The sequence below is a fragment of the Aplidium turbinatum genome, chromosome 15 (genome assembly GCF_918807975.1).
Source record: "Aplidium turbinatum chromosome 15, kaAplTurb1.1, whole genome shotgun sequence".
In the NCBI taxonomy this organism is placed as follows: domain Eukaryota; kingdom Metazoa; phylum Chordata; class Ascidiacea; order Aplousobranchia; family Polyclinidae; genus Aplidium; species Aplidium turbinatum.
Genome location: NC_137486.1, coordinates 5,131,276 through 5,149,465, shown reverse-complemented (window position 1 = coordinate 5,149,465; position 18,190 = coordinate 5,131,276). Strand labels below are relative to the sequence as shown.

Here is an 18,190-nt window from a genome sequence, read left to right as displayed (position 1 = left end):
AGCAAGGGGGCCACTGATCTAGCTGTCGTAGGCTATTTTCTAAACTTTCTAGTTATTTATTTATCTAGCTAACTTTTAAAAAAAATCTAAAAAGGCTGGTAAAAGTTAGGCCGGTGTCGCTTTCACTCGCTCGCTCTAGCGAGGAAAGCAAGGCTTGCTTGTTAAACGCTTTTTGGCAGCAATGTCTCCAAGGCCACCAAGTTGCAGATAATCGTTCGCAGTGAATAAGGCTCGTGAGCACTTACCTTATTCAAATAGAATGCTCAGTTGCTCATAGCCTGATATGAGGAAGTCATAATCTACTGTGAATTTTGTTTTAGCAAGAATCAAAGATTAAAAATAGCCGATTGTTTTGCTACAAAGATCCACCACAATAAGCACAAACCCAGATGTTTACATTTCCCTGTGAATTGGGATGGCATTGATCTGGCAACACTAAATAAAAATGCTCTAGTTATGCTACCACAAACCTTAGAACTATTTTGTAGCATGGTAATGTTTTTCGTGCCTTTGAAAACAAGATCATACTTTTAGGGATCATTTCTATAGTGTGCATCTTGACAACGTCACTCAAAATTGGCAAAATCTCAGCTACGATGACGAGACGAAGGGTTTCCCTCTGAGCATGAAGCTTGGTTGAATCTTTCTTCGGGAAGGGTTTAGTCCTTGATGAGTGTTCTTAGTCGACCTTGGTTGACCGGGAGGAGGGAAACTCGTTCTGAGTAGTTGCTCAGTGATTTTTAATTACTTGTACATAAAAATAATTGTCAAAATTAGCATCAAAATCACAAATGAAAGCAAAAGTCTGTTCAAAGTTTGACGTTGCTTGCTTTCAATTTTTATATGTTTATTTGAACCTAGCAAAACAGTAATGTGGGGTTGTGTGAGCGGTCACAAATTTGCATGAATAAACAATTAATACTACAAAAAGTAGTCAATACCAAGCAGAGCAAATTACTATTTATCAATTACTTTCTAAGAGAAAGCAATAACTATATTTAGTGTATTTGCAAGAATACAATTGGACCTTAGATTTGTTTTTCGTGAATCAAGTCAAAGACGCAGTTAACTTATAGTAATCGCTTTCAATGAAGCACCTCAGCGCACGAACTTTTGGGTTGCAAGATTGTGAAATATCTTAGTTTATTGAAACACGGGCGTCGCTGCGGTTGAAGCTACGAGTCTGTGTTGCCGCTTTTCTTCTGGTGTGTCCAGTTTGTTAGGAAGGCATTGCGCACTGCTTTCAGCAAGCCGGGAAACTATACAGAATGCAGACAAATACGAGATGGTGAAATTGAAAGTTTCTCTGCGTTTATTTCATCCAGTCTACATGTTGAAAATAGTGTCAATGTAAGCAGGGAAGAGTAGGCTACAATTAGACCTTTGCCTATATTTATAACTGAATGCCACGCGGTCTGCTGACTCAGTTGGATTTTTGTCTTTTTACGTGAGAAATATTGTAAAACGCTGGACGCTCCCCGGACCACATCCTGGAGGAGCGTCGACCAGAATTCCTGGAGAAAATCAATTACTTCTACGACTACAAGCAATCGGATCTCAAATCAGATCCAGAACAACTCCAATAAGCGATGAAGAACCCTTCAAAACTTCTTAAAAGCAAAAAAAAGTTGTAGAAGCAGCTCTATCACTAAGATACATGATGCAAACAACACAACTCTCACCAGGGGGACGACATAGGCCTACTTAAAGAAGTACACAGCTTCTATCACTCCCTATGAGGTATAGAAGATGACACCAACTCTCAAGAACAGGCCAAATACCTGAACATTCTGGGAGAGGATAAAATTAACGAAGACACAACTGAACAAGCCGTTCAGTTGATAACTTTAAAACAAGTAAAATCCGCCGTTGACTCTCTGAACAAACATTCTGCACCTGGGTCAGATATGGTCTCGGCGGACTGCTTTACCAAAAGTGCTGGCACTTCCTGAAACACGAGATTTTGGAAATGCTTACAAATTGCTATTTGAGAAAAAAAATGACCCCCTCCATGCAAGAAGCAAAAGTGAAGCTAATCTTTAAAAAAGGTGAAAAAGAAAAGTTCAAAAACTGGAGACCGATCTCTCTCCTCAACACAGACTACAATTTTTTAAGTAAAATCCTCTCCAACAAACTCACACCCATAATAATAACCCTGATTTGTCCAAATCAGTAACGTGGATTGCCAAACCGCAGAATGGAGCAAGTCACAATGAACATTCAAGCAGTCCTGGAAGCACCTCAAACACAACACAGGGACTTGTAGGCTACAATGGCGTATTCTCCATGCATGCAAGGCTTGCACTGCATGCCTTACAGTTCTTATAAAAATAGAAATCTTTCAGAAACAACGAATTTATGCGTAGAAATTAAAAAAGGTTAAAAGCAGAACTCGCTCTCTTAATTTCAATATTCGAAACAACAGTTCGTTTTCAAAATTTGGCAACTTTGCTGACCCAAGCAACCCTGCATGCTGAGAAGACCTCAGCATGCGCTGATTACAATTTGCGTGTTCGCCAATTCGCCAGTTCGCCAAGGAGGGGGGTTGTAACCCCCAAACCCCCCCCCCCCTTGGCTGCGCCACTGATTGTAGAAGTTAATGTAATTTAAAGTAACCAAGGTAGACAGGGTAACACACACAGTAATATTAATTAACAATAGAATCAATGTCCCAAATAATACACAGTAGTCCAGGTTCAACCTTGTAGCCATTTTCCGAATATCATTTCTTTCTTTATTGTCTTCTTTTGTGCATATCGTTTTCCTTCGCGTCCTTCCGCTGAGTCGCCGTTGTCAAAATGTCTTGCTTAATATTCTTCCGCGAGCCACGTTCCAGCCTTGGCAACCTCTAGCGGACACAGACTCTTCAGACGCAGGCAGTATTGTAAAGGTGCACGCCACACGGTTGCAGAATATGCTTGCCTAGTGTGGAAACGCTCAGCACATGCCAAGAAAATTGACCCTATATTGAACCAAAGCTGCCGTCTGATTACAGGTTGTCTCAAACCAACCAACATCATGTCGTTGCACATTCTGTCTGGAATTGCTCCCTCCCAACATCAGAAGAAGCGTGACCAGCAGAAAGGAAAGATCTTGCCAGGACATGGATTTAAGACACCCACTTTATGGCCAAACTCCAGCACAGAGGCGTCTGAAGTCAAGAAAAAGTTTCCTTGCCTCAGTTGTCCCATTAGGATGATTAGGTCAAGACGATGTCGCGCCAATGTGCGGGTTCAACTATGGCAAGAGTTGGCATAGAGCTGCTTCTACAACTTTTTTTTTGCTTTAAAGAAGTTTTGAAGGGTTCTTCATCGCTTATTGGAGTTGTTCTGGATCTGATTTGAGATCCGATTGCTTGTAGTCGTAGAAGTAATTGATTTTCTCCAGGAATTCTGGTCGACGCTCCTCCAGGATGTGGTCCGGGGAGCGTCCAGCGTTTTACAATATTTCTCACGTAAAAAGACAAAAATCCAACTGAGTCAGCAGACCGCGTGGCATTCAGTTATAAATATAGGCAAAGGTCTAATTGTAGCCTACTCTTCCCTGCTTACATTGACACTATTTTCAACATGTAGACTGGATGAAATAAACGCAGAGAAACTTTCAATTTCATCATCTCGTATTTGTCTGCAAACTGTATAGTTTCCCGGCTTGCTGAAAGCAGTGCGCAATGCCTTCCTAACAAACTGGACACACCAGAAGAAAAGCGGCAACACAGACTCGTAGCTTCAACCGCAGCGACGCCCGTGTTTCAATCAACTAAGATATTTCACAATCTTGCAACCCAAAAGTTCGTGCGCTGAGGTGCTTCATTGAAAGCGATTACTATAAGTTAACTGCGTCTTTGACTTGATTCACGAAAAACAAATCTAAGGTCCAATTGTATTCTTGCAAATACACTAAATATAGTTATTGCTTTCTCTTAGAAAGTAATTGATAAATAGTAATTTGCTCTGCTTGGTATTGACTACTTTTTGTAGTATTAATTGTTTATTCATGCAAATTTGTGACCGCTCACACAACCCCACATTACTGTTTTGCTAGGTTCAAATAAACATATAAAAATTGAAAGCAAGCAACGTCAAACTTTGAACAGACTTTTGCTTTCATTTGTGATTTTGATGCTAATTTTGACAATTATTTTTATGTACAAGTAATTAAAAATCACTGAGCAACTACTCAGAACGAGTTTCCCTCCTCCCGGTCAACCAAGGTCGACTAAGAACACTCATCAAGGACTAAACCCTTCCCGAAGAAAGATTCAACCAAGCTTCATGCTCAGAGGGAAACCCTTCGTCTCGTCATCGTAGCTGAGATTTTGCCAATTTTGAGTGACGTTGTCAAGATGCACACTATAGAAATGATCCCTAAAAGTATGATCTTGTTTTCAAAGGCACGAAAAACATTACCATGCTACAAAATAGTTCTAAGGTTTGTGGTAGCATAACTAGAGCATTTTTATTTAGTGTTGCCAGATCAATGCCATCCCAATTCACAGGGAAATGTAAACATCTGGGTTTGTGCTTATTGTGGTGGATCTTTGTAGCAAAACAATCGGCTATTTTTAATCTTTGATTCTTGCTAAAACAAAATTCACAGTAGATTATGACTTCCTCTTGTTCGGTGGTCTGTTCAAGCTAACTTTATTTTCAGTTCAGTTTTTTTTTTATTTCTGGCCATTACATACGGTACCATGTTAAGAAAGGTCCCGGACAGTCCAGCCCGCAGAGACTTTCTCGAAGTAACGCACTCCGAGTCAGTTGACAGGTGGTCTTGTCAACTGAGACCGGCGCATTCTTGGAGCAGGCGTGGGATGCGTCGTGGTCTTTTGGAGACATAGCCATGGAAAATATTGGTTGGGAAACCGATCTCCGCTTGTTCGAGGGTTAGTTTGGAGTTGATGTCTTGGCTGTGTTGGAAAGGAGGTTTTCCAACTTCTCAGCAGCTGAAGAAAGGCTGCTTTGCACGGAGGTTTTGGGCAGTGGCGGCTCGTCCATAGAAACTACAAAACAGCAGCACCCCTGCACATTTCAGCTTTTTTTTTATCAATATCATGTTTTTTCTCACTTTCTCCATAGATCCTATACTGACCAGAATTTTTTATTTTTTTTTTCGCGCAACGCTCAGAGTTCAAGATGGATACCACTGACCAGAAGTAATTTCTGGATTTTAAAACATTTTATGAGTTTTTAAGTTTTATATTTGAAAGCCCTGAACTGCAAGTTCTATAGTTGCGATCTTGTAAAAGAAGAACAAAGAGGAATTGCTGCGTCATATTTTGGCTGGGGTTGCTTTAAAATCCCACAATTTCGAACTAAAAATTTTGTAGTTGCTGGTCAGGCTAGGTAGGCTACTGTTGCAAGTATAGGCTACTTCATCGTTTTCAAGCACGATAATAGGTGGCTGAGACTAATGCTGTTGCATGGTTAGACTAATGTACTTTTCTCAACTGACGTTGCAAGAAAAGGTTGAAGAGAAAGAAACAGAAAATCTACAGTCTACATCTAATTTGGCACTGACTCAAGAGGCTTCCAGTAGAGGCAAAAAGCATACAAGAAAATTCACAGCTAGTGTATATCTTGAATGTTAGTGGTTATGTGGTTGTGCCGAAAAGAATGCATTTTATTGTTTTCCTTGTCTTTTGTTTGGTATAGAAGGGGCTTGGAGAAATGCAGGTGTAAGTTACTTATTTTATACGTACAAACGAGAATGCTATGTTTTCGGTGTTTTCACATTGCTAAAACAGCTATTTAAACTTGTTGAACATCGAGAATATAAGTGCTCAAATTGCCTCAGAATGCACGAAATACCACTAAAATGCGGTAAAATTTTATTGGGGGCATGCCTTCAGACCCCCCCAGCTTGGCATCGCGCCTTTGGCGCTCGCTTTTTCACGTATACCTCCGGTTGCAGCATCCCCTGTTATAAATACCACGAGCCGCCATTGGTTTTGGGGTTGTGTTTCTCTTCGCGGCCCACGATGGTAAAGCCATGATCGCTCGTGGTGGGGTTCTTACGCTTCTTTGTCCTGTTTTTTGGAACTTTGGTCGTGCAGCTTCTCCATCAGGCTTGTGGAAGCCTAATGACTGGCAAACAGAGCAGGTGATCTGTTGTCTGGTGGGCGACGACTCTGAGTCGTAGCTACTCTTTCCTCATTTTAAGCGAGGAAACGCGAAACTTGGCTTGTGGGTTCCTTGCAAAGAAAGCGGTCTCCGACTTTTGGCAGAAGCGTTCGTTATGCTTCTGTCCAGAGAGCGCTTTGATCTCCTCGCAGGTGCCCGTTTTCTGGTCGTCTTGTACGTCCGTTCTCGAGGTGGATTGGCCTGGGTTTGTCTTCTTTTGGTTGGCACTTTGATGTCAGGTGACCCCGGACTTTGCATATCGCTACAGAAATCTGGCACGAATGGACCATGTTTAATTTGGCAGCAGTGGCCGAGTGGTTAGCGCGTTGGGCTCGCAGTCGAGAGCCTGCATGTTCGACTCCAGCCACCCGCACTTGCTGTTGTTTCTCTGGGCAAGAAACTTTACGATAGTTGCTTCTACCCAGTGATCGATTTCGAGTAATGGGTAGTACCAAATTTAAGTCATAACTCACAAGTAGAGTAGACTACCAGAAACAGACATTGCTGTCGGCTGCAGCGTGGGTCAGGTGTACGTCGGAAGGCGTACACCGATGCATAGCGCTCAAGTCCGCTTTCCCGCAATGCAGGATGAAGATATGAAAAACAAACAAACAATTTGAGTTACAAATTGAGGCACATCAATCCTATTTTGTTTTCCAACAGCGCAAGACATAGGCTACCGATAACACGAAAACATAACATTCCTTTGTCATCTGACATTTACTTTTCTTATAAACCTCTTTCTACGGTCAGAAGAAAGAAGAACCAGTCGAAACTCTTTCTCTCTAATCGGCCTTCTCAGCCGTCCTTGATGGTAAGGACGACTGATTGCAGCGGTGGGTCTCCCTAGCTCCAGCACGGTAGTAGAACATCTTTGAAAAAGTCTAGACAGCCAAGGACGTAACAACCCATCTTTAACCCGTCCCTCTCACTCATATGAAACGGCCTGATGCAGGAAGAGTGGTTGCAGCGGGAAATCTTTAACCGTCCCTCTCCGTCGTCTTACTCGCTCTGGGACGACAGAGTTGCGGCTTCCTATTAAAAGAAGACTCTGGGGTTAACAAAAGCTACCCTTCCTCTGGCCTCCCCTCTCTGGCATCTTCGCCAAATGAGATGTCAGTCTGCAGTGGCCCTTTTTTACAGGCCGGTGTCCCTCTTCAAGCATGCATCAAAAAGAAGCATACACACAAACCAACTAAAATTAAATTAAAATCAATTCTCTACCAAAACGTGCTAGTTCTCGATTTTGACTCGCCATCTCCAAGTCTACCTCAACATCAGCAAGAGGAAAGTTGAGACAAGCCGATAAACTGGAGGCAGCCAATAGGCTAACCATCATTTTTTACACTCACAGATTACCATCTACCGCGGTGGGTCCCTTCGGTCAGAATAAGTCTCTCGCCTCCATGGTAGGTATTTTCTATGTAAGTATGGTGTGCCTGAGCGTTTGGGTGTGTGGACGGGTCCCGGAGCGGACGCATTAATGATGAGTCACGTAATAAATCTATTTTAGATGGAAGATTGTAAACCTGCAAGGTGTAGTGGTATCCATCTTGAAGATTTTAAAAATGAAAAATCTCAGTTGTGACATCACAACATTTTTTTTCTTTTCTTTTCGCGCAACGCTCAGATTGTAAACATGCAAGGTGTAGTGGTATCCATCTTGAACTCTGAGCGTTGCGCAAAAAAAAATGTTGTGATGTCACAACTGAGATTTTTTATTTTTAAAATCTTTCAAAAAAAACTCCATAGTTCGCCCCTCAGTTGGTTAGCGCGTGACTTCTGGAACGAAGAAACTGCAAAGTCAAGCGGTGGTGGTTCGACTCTCGGGGTGTGCGCTTGAGCAACGCACGCATCTAATGGATGGAATAATTCCCCGGCGATAAGACTTCAACAATCGTAGAGCTACCATATGTCCTCTTTTAGGAGGATTTGTCCTCTTTTTTCATAAAAAATGAATTGTCCTCCGAGGACACTTGAAAATGCTTAAATGTCCTCTTTTTTGCATTGCTATCATTTTCAACAAGGTTTTATGTGACCTTGGCGAAAGCTAAATAGGCTAAAGCTAAGCAACGATACCAAAAAGGAAAAGTATGTTTTCTGTGAGCTGTGGCAGAAGTAGGCTATCCTTGTTTAAGAACAGTGTTTATTGACTTCGAGGTTGACAATACATTGCTTTCTATGGATGTGGTGGATACATTTATTTCTGTGGCAAACGAAGGCAGTGTTATTCGATGACCATACCAGATGTAGTTCTATTGTTCGACTCTTGTGTTGCCTATTTCAATCAATCATTCATTTAATTTTTGTCATTAACGCGTCCGGGACGAAAAAGATACTAACTAGCCTACAAAAATCGATGTAGACCTACCAGCACGTTAATGAACGGAAAAGGTGGAAAAACCTTGAAAGGTTTAAAACGTGCCTGAAAGGAAAATCATATAGTAGGTTATATGTCAGTAGTTAGCCGGCCACAAAACCCAAAAAACAAATAGCAAAAAATAAAACAAAAACAGAGAGAAGCACACATGTAGTAATGAATAACAGCCTAATGAAAAGTGTTGTGGACTGAATTTGCCAGTTCCAATATTGGTGTGGATGAGCAGTCATAATAATAATAATAGGATGGAGAAAGAAAACCGGGCATAAAAGAAACCTATTCTCAGGCAAAAGCCCGTTTTGATGTGGCCCAGAAGAGTAGGTGTTGAGCTCTTCCTTTCCGAGTTCACATCCTTTGATTGAATGCTTAGGCCTATTGCTTGTGCTGTCTTACACCAAAGAATAGGATAACGCTTTTCAGCGGTGTGTGGAAGTATCTGTCAGAGAAAAATGTTGGCACTGATGATGTTAAACTGTTCGATCTATACCAAAGCTAGTGCAAAGGCGTCTTAAACCTGACAGCTAGCTTGCATTAGCTTTGTTACAATGATGGCACATTAGAAAATGGACAAAATAGTTCAAATATTGCAGAACTAGAGATTCTTTTAATGAATTGTTAAAAATCGAGCAATTCTTCATATGCAATAAGCTATCGCTCAAAATGCAAATGTAAAACGCATGTTTTCTGTATAGAAAATCAAATGAACAGCAAAATGTTCCTTGACTGAATCTGACAAATAAATATGTTACCGGTAGGCTATGTTTTTTATTTGTCACTTTTGCTACATAGGCCTATAATCATCTAAGATGTAAAAATTGTTTAAACGTAAAAATCTACTGGCATTTTACTTGCTAGCTAAACATGTCCTCTTTTTGGGTGATGAAAATATGGTAGGCCTAAACAATCGGAAACTTCACTCTGTCAATCACGATGACCGGGCTTGCGTCAGTGATTTAAAGCCTCTACAAGTATGCGATAATGCCAGGATTAAGCTCTGCAAGAAGCTTTCCCAGTCCGAGGATGAAGATTCAATCAATCAATAAATCAATTGAAAATGAATTTTAAGGACAGTTCTTTGTTCAGCGGCACCTAGTGAATAAAACAATTCACAGACAACCACACTCAAGAACTTGCAGAGGGCCGGACTCTGGAGGCTGCTCAGTGCTCATCAAGCATTTTATTCAATAACATGATGCGTTCCTATGATTTCAACTAAACTATCCCAAGGAGTTTTTCGCTTATAATCTGCATTTTTGCGGCCATCCTTATTGTGTAGGTCAAATTTTATTGACGTTTGTGATGACCGTACTTTCTCAACAAAACTGTAAACTTAAAGGGATAGTAAAGGAAAAACCTGACTTGGCGACTTTGCATGTTCTTTGTGTTTAACATGCTACCATAAAACGATTTTCAATAAAATTTTGCCCCATTGCGCGCGTGGTTTTGTCAGAGCTGTCAAAACGGGAATTTGCGTGAGCAGCGAAGCGTGCGACTGTACAGCCTACGTCATAAAAGCTGATCGAGCAATATTTCTTACTGCGGGCGATTTAACTGTATGTATTCTCTCATTAACCAGAGTTTCTATGATTACAAGCGGTAGTTTTTATACTTGGAGAATTAAATAATGTTTTGTCTAGTTCAAATACTGCATTCAAAGAAATGGCATACACATGATTTTACACAATCAACCAACTCTACTGTGTAAATTCACGCTCGTCTGATCACATAGGCTACATTTCTTGGACCAACAAAATGAGCGATTTTATGTAGATTTAACAGAACATTGAATTGCTTTTCATAGTTTAGTGCATTTTTCACTCGGTGCAGACTTACATATTACTAAGGCCATTTTAAATTAACCTAATAAACTTATTTTTTACTTTATTTTTACTGAACGGAATCGATAACTTGGAAACAAATAAGGCGATAGCAAGTCAAGTCAATTTATTTTGTTTCAACAGCGCCATATATTAACAAACAAGCAGAGTAAATGTAATCATGCATGTCCAATTGTCCATCTAGCATGTCTTTCATCTGTGCTGTATCTATCTCACAGTAGTACAAAGCTTGATGTTGCTCAACCATTGCCACACAGTGACATGAACACCTGTTGATATAAAATTGGTAATAATTAGGGTGATTACTTTTTTACTTGTCAAAAAAAGTCAAAATTTTATCAAAATTGTAACGTTAGATCAAAAATTGTCAAAATTGTTTACAAACTGCATTGTTGTGGTGTCGTAGAGGTTGCACTGTGAGTGAATTTTTTTCATTTTACACCTTGTAGCCTACTTTGGCGCAAAGGGATGGTGTAACGGATAAGAATTGGACTCACCGAATTGTAGCAGACCCTCTACAATCTACATGTATGCGAAACAGGGATATCTAGAGAAGGGGATATGAAGGCTCGCAGCGATTGCCTTATTCTCATGACACTACCAGGGCGGTAGTTTGTAGTGCTTTAAGCATGTGGTTCTTCTTAAAATTAAAGAAAGTTTTGTAGTGCAGCTGGTACAATAAGCTACAAAAGACAGTTAGTAAATGTTACGTAGAGCATATTTAAAGAATACTTGTTTACAAAGACAGTTGAAAAGTTACCAGTAAGCTGTTTTTTTTAACAAAGCCTTTGCAGTAGGCTAGATGTAAAGCAAGTATATGGGTAGTTGAATTAACAAGCAACCATGAGCATGCTGTGAATATCCAGGCCTGATTCTAATAGCGCAATGCAAGCTATCATAACAAGATTTATTAAACTACTATCGGTGCCAATTGTCATTTTACGATAAACACAGATTACTTACGATAAACAAAAGCCCTTCTATTGTCAGACGTAATAAAAGCCTTCGTATCCCCTTCTTTAGATATCCCTGATGCGAAACTACCAGGAATAACCTATCAAGGCTTTGTTAGTCCGAGGATAAAGATTCAAAACCAACCAAACCTGGTTCGACTTCCAACTTCAGCTGGTTGTTGAGAACATCGCTCACCTCTAGCTAGGGTGTAATAAATTGGGTGGGCATAATTGCTGCAGGAAAGGCGGCTGAGAGAAAGGAACTGGTCACCCTACTTTCTTAGTGCCAAAGGCTTAGTACAATGAGTACCGTACCTATCTTCTCATACCCAACACTTGAAGTTGAATCAAGTATGGGATTACATTTGCCTTTTTAGCTTATTTTATACTGGTGTAAATGGCCCATTGTCTACTTATTGTGAATCATAAGCCATTAGGTGAAGTAATTAGATTAATATGGTGTGGTGCTCAACACACCTCAAAATGTGTAAAATTTTTGATAGGTCGTTTTGCGGCAGCTGTGTTGTACAGCATTATGTACAATGATGCGTAATTTAACTGCTTGAGTTCTTCATACGTGAAAATTTGTCAAAACAAATTTTAATGTCAATAGTTTCAATTTGTAGGCCAAAAAATAATTTCCCTAGTAATAATTCATTGCATAGGCTACCGGGACGGGAAAATTCAACTTTGCAACATAACTAGTATTAGGCAAGGTAAACTTAAGAGCGTTAAGATTTCATTTTCTTATAATTTCAGTTGCATTTGTAAAGTTGTTTTGAACGTGTTGTAGGTTCAAGGCCTTACAAACCCATAAGGAAATACAATGCAAAGCTGAGCAGTGAGCACTTATCCCGCTACGGTCGGTGATTTAATTATTTTATGTTAAGTAAAGCTAAACAAATGCAGTATATGTTGTCAAATATCTAAATTTGCTTACCAATCAGTGTTCCCCACTCGATCCTCCTGCTGAGAAACGTCAGTCACATCAGCAAGGTAAAGCTGATTGATCTCTGCCTCTGTGTACTCAGGCTCAAAACGATAGGGTTCAGGTTCTAGCATACTTTCTTCTTCATCATTACTTTCACTTCAGCCACCGTACTATCTTCCTCTTCGTATTGGGAACCAAGAGGCAGAAAATCTCCAATATGACACAAAAATTTATAGTAACCTAAAGCATCTAAAAATTGACAACTATATAAACCACGCATACAATAATGATGTTATAATTAAAGTAACTTGCGTTCTTCTGGTGACTATAGGCTACCATACTAAGTTGCGTTCTTTTGGTAACCTAGTAGCCTAGAAGAACGCAAGTTACTTTAATTATCAAATGCCTGGTGAACCATTTCACTCTGTTTTTAACGATGTTATAGGCCTAAAGTGAATTCAATTCATTCAATTTTATTTTTTGTTGCAGGCGCAAACAAGTACAGAATGACAAAGTAAACATACGAGTTTGACACCAAGCAATTTTGTGAGGTTGGTTTTTGTCGCCGAAAAGTGCTTCAAACTGTGGTTTAGATTTTTGATTAAAAAATGTTTTTAATTCATCACGAAGATCAAAAACACATTTCCAAACTTTGCCTCTGGACAACCATCTCACACTAGTGTGAAATAATAGAACATTACTGGATGTATCCAATTCACTGCAAACTTTTGAAAATAGGAGGCTGTTTAAAGCACTAGCTTTTACAAAATTCACGACACTTACAACGCTTTTCATTGTATCTTGGAATTCTTGTGACAAAGTTTCTAAACTAATGAAATTCTAAACTTTTCAGAAGGCCTCAGGTGACCCCAGGCAAATTGTCAGGTGACCCCAGTTGGGGTTGTGACCCACATGTTGGGAACCCCTGCACTAGGTTAATGGCCTTGTTGTAAATTAGGCTAGTTTCTGGTGGAGAAGGAAAGATTGATGGACATGCACAGGGTGTCAAGTCAAGTCTTTTGGCATATCCCATTTCGAATTGAAGAACATGGTCACAGCGGTAAACCATAATCTCTTCGTGGGAAAATTGTAACGTAAGATTCCCAAATCCGTTCGTCTGCATGCAATGACCCAAAAATAAACACACTTTCGAAACGTCTATTCAAACAGTGTATTCCAGTAAAATTAGCCCGAGGCTATCGAAAATAGGTGTAACGCCTACACCTCTAAAAAAACTGTCACTACAATACAGATTAATTGGATAAAAGACGGAACTTTTGTCCAGCTAGCAAGCACTAAGCCAACAGTTAAATGTGCGGCCAACTTTCAAACAATCATTTTACGAATGACCAGAATAGATATCAATATCTCAAATTCACGTAGAAAGTAACTGTGACGCAATAAATGAAAGACAATTATGAAGTCATTCCAACAGGTGTTTAAGCTGATGTAATATTTCCTGTTTAAACAGGCCCAAACAGGTCCAAACAGGTCTTATGAACGATGGTGCAATTTTGGCACATGCTTTAGGAATTTCCATGACGTAATATTCAGTAGACTTGAACGGTTTTTATATGACGTTTGATTTGTACAGAGATTGGCCGTAACATAGCGGCCCCTAGTTATGACAGTCTAACATGGCATAACTAAAAAAGAATTGAAGGACAATCGTGAGCCAATGAATAAAACACACGATACACAAATTTTTTGAATCACTCACGTTTAAGTTAATACGCAAATACAAAGGGCATGCAAAGAATGAACAGCAATAAGAATAAACACGACGATACATGAAATTGGTACCATAGGTACACGCTAAATGACGCTATATACAATGGTTGCGCTAATAACCGACTGTTCCGGGCTCAGACAAAGGTCGGCCACCGCAGACAAAACCAGGCTCAAACCCTAACACTTAGGTGTTCTTTACGGGGGCGAGGCACGAAATATCCCTCAACACGTAGTCTACTTTCACTTTCCCCGTACTCTCATCATAGTTGCAGACGGCAACTTTGGCTCTACGAACCACAGGCTTCCCTTTCCTAATTTGTGGAACTACCTCATGCACCCTCCCAAGTTGATACTTCCCACGTTTACCAATGTCTTGGAGAGAACCTACCACTACAAGTTGACCAGGCTCCAAATTCTCGGCCATTTTTAGCCATTTTTTCCGGCCCTGAAGACCTGGCAAGTAAAAATCGATCCATTTATTCCAAAACTGCTGAGAAAGTGACAAATTGAACCGATAATCCCTTCTTAATTGGTCACGATCATGTGGTTGCCCAACAGCACAGTATGGGTCTAAGTATGGGGTCAAAAGTGAGGCAGGGGTGATGACAGTAAAATCCCTAGGGTCGTCACTCAAAGGTACCAAAGGGCGTTCGTTCACGATCCGAACGGCACTGCCTGTGTACGTAAGCAGTTCAATAAAATTGGGCTTACGAATTGAAGAGTCCAAAATGTGAAAAAAGTATTTGGTCACATCAGCCATGAAACCAAATCTTTCAAGCCGAAATCTAGCCAAGACATCTGCCAGAGGGTTTAACAAGTCGGACAAGTCAGGGCAAGAAGACATTACATCATTTACACAAGTTCCTCGAAATTCAGATTGTTTTAAAGCCTTCTTCCTTAAAGCAGCAGCTCTATCTGACGCCAACACAAAATTGTTAGGTAAATCAATATCTTCCTTCAACGGAACAGGTATCTCAAATCGACCATCTTTCAACTCAATATTCGGTTCGACAAGTTCTCTAGCCAAAATGTCATTGCGAGACAATTCACAGGTTTCATTTTGCAAAGTCAAATCCTGAATGACTTTATTCAGGTCTGCTATTTCCATATCGCGAGACTCAATTTTACGCTGAAAGCCAGAGATGACATCCGACTCTGAAGACGTCTGCACTATGCACACTTTAGCAACGCTTTCAACTAAGGGTGACTTACCACCACAAGCCAACCAACCGAGAGGAGTGAGTAAAGCATGCGGTTCACTGCGATTTTCACCAACACGTTCTTCTTTTGCCCACATCAAATAAGCGTTGTCATTGCCAATCAGTACATCTACAGTACTACAATCATTCAAATGAAACATATTCACGTCATGAAAATGACGGAAACCACTTAAATCTTGTTTATGAGGTAAAGTTTTAACATCGTCAGCCCAAGCTGGGTTAACCACCGAGGTTATATCACAAAACAGTTCATCAGTCTCTAACGACTGGATGTTGAGTTTAACAAGGTCAGCACAAGTAGGTTTCTGACCAGCCAGAGTATCTATTTTAAACGACGCTTTATCATACGGTTTAAGACCAAGTTCGCACACCAAGTCACTCGAAACAAAGGTCAACTGCGAACCAGGATCATGCTGACAATACACCAACTTCGATTTGCCAGTCATTGGAGTCAAAACACGAGCAGCAGTAACGCGGTTAAAGGCTGCTTTAACATTTCCAATCTTAACATTACGCACAGGAACTCTGGCACCAGCATCATCTTTACCGACCGAATCCAGAGAATCACGTGACGTCACATAAAAATCATGCAGAAGAAAATAGTGTTTCATATCGTTGTTAGGCCCACACTGACGACAGTTGTTTGCATGATTACAGTCCTTAACCATATGCTGGCGCAAACAGTTCAAGCATTTTCCAGCTTTCACAATGACATCTCTCCGACCTTTAGGTGTCAAGCGCAAAAATTCTTTACAATTAGACAAAAAATGATATTCAACTTGACCACGTGACGAACAACAAAAACATGCCGGTAGGTTTTTACGTCTGGCTTCACCACCGCGCGGTGCGCCAACAACAGTCGAGTACTGCGAACTCCCTGACATCACATCATCATGGGGTTTTACGGACGTCTGCCTAACCGGACATGAAGGCAATTTTCCTTTGCCAAACTTTTTAAATGCTGCGACTCACCAGAATCGCCCATTAGCATAATGCTAAAATCAGTCGACTTGCGCGTTTCCTCCCGTACTACAAAATCAAACAAACTCTGAAAGGTAGGTTCCTCAGTGCTACCATACTGATCACCTAAAAAGTCAAGATAACGCTGCTTAGCGTCAAACGGGAGTCGCTTAGCCAAATCCAAAACAAAACGTCCTTCTAATTTATCACGCTGACCATAAGCTTTCGCGTAAAGCAAACACTGCGACAATTCATCTTTAAACTCTTTCAAATCACTGGAAGAGATAGAAGTCAATTTGCTACCATAGCGATACTTTCTAATTTCTGGTTCTGCGAAAAGACCTCCACGAACCCCAAAACGTTGGGACAAGCGAGCTAACGACATTTCTATCCTGTCTTCCTCTGACAAGCCAGGAGTGTCAGAAACCAAATTAGCAATCGTTTGTGCAGCTGTTCTAACACAAGCTGCTTGCAACAAAGTCAAACGAGTTCCCTTAAAGGGCGAAGCTGCCATCAAGGCCATAACACGATTTTTAAAGAAGACAAATGGCATATTATTACCATCGTAACCAATCAAGGCCGCCTTATCGAAGAACGTCCTACTATTTTGGTATTCAAAAAAGCAATCCTGCTGTTGAGAACTCGATTTAGCGGGAGAAGACAAGCTATATCCCTTAAGGGGCTGAGTGGGCTCAGTCACATGCACAGCCTGATCACGATCCTCAAACACGTTAAAATCAGGAGACACGATACGCCTCTCACAACCACCCAAATTACGTGTAGCTGGGCGATCAGAAACTAGCGGCGCAGAAAACTTTGAAGGGGACAAAGCATTACTGCTAATGGCGGCCCCGTGACCTGTACGCTCTGGGGGAGGAGTTCGGTTGTAATTTGCAGACCTTGGCTCTACAGCCTTCGGAAGACCCTTAGCCGCGGCCCCGAGACCTCCTGAAACAGCTGGAAAACATGTGGATTGTACAGGTCCACTTACAGATTGAACAGGCGTCTGGAAAAGGTTAGGTAAATTAAACTGCGATTGATGTTCACTTCTGGAATGCCTAGAAGAGCCCTTCCTAGAGCTACGCCGGGAGCCCAACTCAGAACGATATTCAGCTAAAACTACCTCTTTACGTTGTTCGGCCCTCAACTGAGCGTCTTTGAGTGCGAACTCAGCAGCTCTAGCTTCAGCTTTCGCGGCGGCCTCAGCAGCTCTCGCGGCAGCCTCTGCTCGTTCGGCCTCAGCTCTCGCGGCAGCCTCTGCTCGTATGGCCTCAGCTCTTGCGATGGCCTCAGCAGCTCTAGCTTCGGCCTCAGCTTGGATCTGGAGCTCCTCTCGTCTTAACTGTAGGTTAATTTGTGCAACTATCCGTGACGAGCTCTCAGACATCCTAGTGCTTACATTTGAGGCGCTATCCTCAGGATGTATGTCAGCATCCAACCTATCTGAGAACTCACTTTCTTTTTGTTCGAAGTTATTTTTTAACGAGTTAAATTCGGGATCTACCCTATCACGAAGTTCTGCCAAGATTGCAGAGTTAACAATTTTACTCAAAAGAGCATGGAAATGCCTTAATTCCTCTTCTAAAGTAGATAAGTTAGATCTAAAAATTAACAGTTCCTGCTTATCACTCAAAGAACCTAGGGCTACAGAAAGTTCCCCAATTTGAGTCAAAATATCCCGTCTAAGATGCCGGGCCTCTCGAACTGACTTAGCCTCATCGTTAATGGGTCCCTCCCCAGAATGGCCTGCCCGACCGCAAAGAACATCATCAGGCTTAAACTCAGTCGAGTCGACGGCGGTCGAGTCCCTGTCACCACCGAGTGTAGACATATCAAATGTTAGGGCTAAATTTAACAATTAAAAAATTAAGTTACACAAACACACAAAATTACAGTAGTTATAAAAAACTTAACTGCAAAGACCGTAAAAATACAAAAAGAATTTAAATGCACGATACCGTAGCTGTACGAGTATGTGAAGTTCAAACGTCCACAAAACTTGCTTGGATTCTTCCACTTGAATCTTCAAGCACAGATGGATTGCCTTTAATCTTC

General features: G+C 41.0%; 1 long non-coding RNA gene and 2 other non-coding genes across 3 annotated transcripts; 1 reads left to right on the top strand and 2 right to left on the bottom strand.

The window, feature by feature from the left end:
• The first annotated feature begins 518 nt into the window (after window positions 1-518).
• Window positions 519-727, top strand: LOC145784937 (small nucleolar RNA U3). Its single transcript, XR_014291098.1, has one exon. It is a non-coding gene; the product is annotated as a small nucleolar RNA U3 (small nucleolar RNA).
• Window positions 728-4,174: 3,447 nt separating this feature from the next.
• On the bottom strand, window positions 4,175-4,383 carry LOC145784936 (small nucleolar RNA U3). Its single transcript, XR_014291097.1, has one exon. It is a non-coding gene; the product is annotated as a small nucleolar RNA U3 (small nucleolar RNA).
• Window positions 4,384-10,446: 6,063 nt separating this feature from the next.
• LOC145784714 (uncharacterized) lies at window positions 10,447-12,397 on the bottom strand. Its single transcript, XR_014291032.1, has 2 exons — window positions 12,234-12,397; window positions 10,447-10,609 (listed from the first exon to the last, which is right to left on the bottom strand). It is a non-coding gene; the product is annotated as an uncharacterized LOC145784714 (long non-coding RNA).
• Between the last annotated feature and the right edge of the window lie 5,793 nt (window positions 12,398-18,190).